This window comes from Benincasa hispida, chromosome 3, assembly GCF_009727055.1.
Source record: "Benincasa hispida cultivar B227 chromosome 3, ASM972705v1, whole genome shotgun sequence".
NCBI lineage: Eukaryota > Viridiplantae > Streptophyta > Magnoliopsida > Cucurbitales > Cucurbitaceae > Benincasa > Benincasa hispida.
This window is the reverse complement of record NC_052351.1, coordinates 47,950,884-47,955,609: the sequence shown is the minus strand read 5'-3', so window position 1 is coordinate 47,955,609 and position 4,726 is coordinate 47,950,884.

Here is a 4,726-nt window from a genome sequence, read left to right as displayed (position 1 = left end):
TCAAGCATATCGTGAAACTATGGGTTGTTCCCGCAAGCATCATTAATGACCGTGACGGGAGATTCATGGGGACATTCTAGACGAAATTATTCAAAATGTTTGGCTCGACTCTGAACATTGCATCGAGTTATCACCCACAGACTGATGGGCAAACAGAATGCTTCAATAGCATGCTCGAAGAGTATCTGCGACATTTCATCGATGCAAGACAAAAGAATTGGGTTCAGATGTCAGATGTTGCCCAATTTAGCATCGACAACTAGAAAAGCTCGTTCACAGGGAAGACCCACTTTGTCATGGAAAAATCGACATGCGCAGCGAAAATAAGAATCAATTTTACTATAATTGCCAAAAATAAACATGCAACCCTAAAAGAATTAATTAGGGTTATTTTGAAATAATACCTTTGAAGCTCCCGAAACTCGTCTATCTGCACCCGAACACGAACGGACTACCACTAGAACTGACCTACTATTCTCTGAACTCAGAACCGGGTTGTGGGACCCGATGGAAGAAGAACCCGAGAGAGAGGAAAGATGGAAATAGAAGAAGGGATATTTGGTTGGGTTTGTGTTTTTATTTTTAGCCCAATTTTAGAAAACTATTTTGGCAAAAATCCAAAAACACAAACTCATATTTATAGAAAAGGGCCATAAGGAACCTTTCCCTAACCATAGCCGTGAAAACCCACGAATAAACTCAAACCTTTCGACATCTAAGTTGTAGGAGTACTGATTGATGAACATTTGAGATAATTTCTCAAACGAGGCTAATTAGAATGATCTAGTGACGTAAACCATTTGAGTGCAGGGCCCATAAGACAAAGTCAACATTTTGACTTTTTATGATTTTTTTCGTGTTGACTAATTTTGACCTCCTGAGCATGAATCCACATTCATTTTCTCGAAATTTAAATCACATTTGAATATAAGGTCGGTCAAAGTTTGACTTTTCAAAGTTAAAAGTCAACTCTTTGACTTTTTACATCTTTGACCATTTCTATTATTTTCGAGCTTCCGAATATGAACGTATTCATATTCTTGATATTTAAATCACATTTAAATATTAAAGTTGTATTTCTAAATTGAAAAATCGACCACTATATCACATATACTTGTCGGTTTCTCTCTCTTCACCTAATTCAAACAATTCGAATTATTCTATCATTATGTTCTAAGTTTATTCCATATGAGCTAGTAGGGGAACCTACTGGACCTATAGATCATGGGCTTTAACGATCCGAGATTAGATGGCTAAACTCTTTAGACGGAGCTAATCAACATTCGTTAACTAAAGATTTTCAATAACTGCTTTATTGAACAAGAATATGATATTACAAACTACGAGTTTTAGGATATAAAATCCAACACTTTGAAGTAGTTTACGGGGAACAACCCCTCATGCCGCACATCATTGACCATTCCTATGCAGGGAAGAGCCATCAGGCGCATAACTTCACCAAAGAGTGGAGACAATCCTCTAAAGTAGCATGCGCGTGTTTAGAGAAAGCGTCAAGATGCATGAAGAAGTAGGTCAATACAAAGCGTAGACCTCGAAAGTTCAAAATTATGATTAGAAAAAAACAAAGTAAATTAATAATATAAAAATAAATAAATAAGCTAAATACAAAAAGATATAAGACGAGATTCGACCACCTCCTACATATTTAATACTTTCTGCTACAAGAAAATTCAGAATACCAACCGCATTGGTAATTCCATCAATTACCCGTCGATCAAAAAAAGAAGTTAATTCAGCTAATACTCTTATACCCCCAATTAAGGATAGGCTATAAAAAAACATCTATGTAACCACGATTATATGACCAATTATATATTATATTTATAATTTTTTCAAAAAAAAAATTATTAGTAAAACTTTTAACAAATGAATTACGAAAATTCAAATTTGGCGACCATGTATTGATTAAACTGTGGTCAGAACAGTTTCGGTTTCGTGGCTAGCAAGATCAACACCTTGTGAGGAAATATGAAGGGCCAATTGAAGTGATCAAAAAATTCGGCACTCTTATCGGGTTCAGTTGCCCTCATGGATGAAGATTCTGTTGGGGTTGATGCTCTAAATCTCGTAGGGTTCTATAGTTTGTAAACCTTGTATGAACAAACTTGTATGTGATTAATAATATTTGATATTTTATTCATTTTGTCTATGAAATATATGACATTCTAGTTACATTAACCACAAACCAATAAACTAACATCCAAGGTTATCATTGTAACTTAAATATGTATGTGGAGACATACAGGTGGATCATGTTTATGTGATACCTAAATGGTTTGTAGTATATGGATAAGACTGGGTACCTTATCCTGTTAACACTACGAGTATGACCCACTTTGTAAATGTTACAAATGTTGTAAAGTGCTACAAATGATCTGATCTTGATCATTCATGTAAAGACACATAAGCAGGAATATTCTATACAAAAGAGTTTATATAAGACCGGACCACGAAATGCTTAGTCTCATTATATAACACCGTTCATAATAGAGACTTTCATTTCACTACGATGACCATAGGTAACATGATCTTAATCCTGAGTGAGTTGTGAACTCCTGCTTATGAAGACGGTCCTTTAATTTGTATGGGTGAGAGTGGCTAGATCGTCGAGCCAACAAGCCTACTATTTTGGGGATTCGTCTAACTGGGAAGTTGGGAACTCAGCTACACAAGATGAAATTCAATCCTTCCTCGAAGCAGGAGTAAGTAGATAAATTGCTCCCTTAAGGACTGATTCTAAGTCTTGAACAATGTGGCATCGCACCCTCTCCTGGCCCGAGAGGGATTTAATCATAATGGGACTATAATCTATTGTTCATTAGAGGGATCAGTGGTACTTAAAAAGTTAGAGGTAACTACAGGGGCGAAACAGTAATTTGGCCCAATTGTACTTACGAGCAATTTTTTAAAGGTCATCGTACTGTTGATTGGTTATATCCAATGGACATGAAAATGTATCTATAGTGCGAAGAGTGCAACTGTGGGACTTTAGTAGAGTGCCCGACAGTTAACGGATGGTGGATAATGTAATTAAAGAGTTTAATTAATTATTCGCGTACCATTGGAGCTTCAAACTACAGGTCCATAAGGTCCCTTTGGTAGCTCAAAATGATTTAGTTGAGAATAAGTTTTTGGGTTAATTTAAATTGTTCATATTAATAAGAGGGAATTTATTTATATATATGATATAATTAAATTGATTCAATTATATATGATATAATTGACATAATGTATTTGATACATTATAGTTTAATTGGAAGAAATAAATATTTGAATGAGATTCTAATAATTGTCAATTTAATATAAATTTGATTTATATTAAATATCATAAAATAGAGAAAAAGAACTATAGTTTATATTGTATATGATGCAATATTAAAACTATAGGTTATAAATATAATATGGTAAGTTGGTTATCATATTTATTTATATTATTTATTATTTTGAATAATAATCCCCTTTTTCTCTCTAACCACCATAGTGGATGGTTGAGTAGTTTTTTATGGCAAAAGAAATAAAAAGAAAACAGTTTTCTTTTTCTTCCTAGGTGAATCTACATGATTTGCAGAGTCTATATGATAGAGCTTTAGATCTACACGATTGAAGAACTTTGCTATACAATAGTGCACTTTCTCAATCGTCTTCCTCCTCCAAACTCATAAACTCCCTCCTAACCAAAATAGTTAGAGTCCACCACTCTTGGGTTCTCACCCTAAAAATATTGAGGATCCCAAGTGGTAGTGTCTTCATCAAGTTTGGTTGTTGTTCGAGGAGTTCGTGACTGTACGAGGAGTTCGTGAAAGTTCGAGGGTTGTATAAGAAGAAGTGTTCTTCAAAGGTATGATCACTTGAACTCTTTTTCTAGTTGAAAAGCATGTTGTAATTTTTGTTAAAATGCATAATCTGTTGGTGTTTGCTATACATTTGTGTTTTCAATCGAAATGAGATTTGGACGATCCGCTTCCACTCATGGATCTCCTTTTAAATGATTTCCTTCAGATTCACCCTGTCATCCATGTCAGCAAGCTGAAGCCCTACCACCCGGACCTCAATGATGAACAATGCAACATAGTGTCTCATCCACAAGTCACGATGAAGAGCACGGTTGAGAAAGTATTCAAAGAAGTTCTTACTAAACGAACGTGTCGTATTGGCCGACCAAGGCGAGATATACTCAAGTGCTTGGTGAAATGGAAAGACCTCCCAGATCAAGAGATCAGTTGGGAGAGCGCAGAAGACTTAAAGAATGTTGTTCAACAAATCGCTAAGTTCAAACATAGTCGGTTGACGGGGTCACCAACCAATTGAGTGGGGGAGAATGTAAAGGCCATGCTTGTCCAGGACATGTTGCCCGTAGCCGCATGCCCGGTCTACCCCCTTTTTATCATGCTTTCATGTTATGTATTTCATTAGTTAAGTTAGTTTGCTTTCCTTGTATTTTTGTTGTAAGTGACCGCTCGCCCTTTTGCATATGCAAGATTGTCAATTGATTTTTTGTTCAGAATGTACTATATAGGGATAAGATTAGTCATCATTTCCTCATATCCGGAGTAGTATGCTATAAAGTCGTTGTTGTTGCTTATTGCTTTCTAGTCTACGGCAAGATTTCTTTACTCAAATCATGCTTCCAAACATTTGCAAAAACCTTTTCCTCTAAAATTGTTTTCTCAAAAACGAGGGTAGATGTTGTTAGAGGCACCTAGTA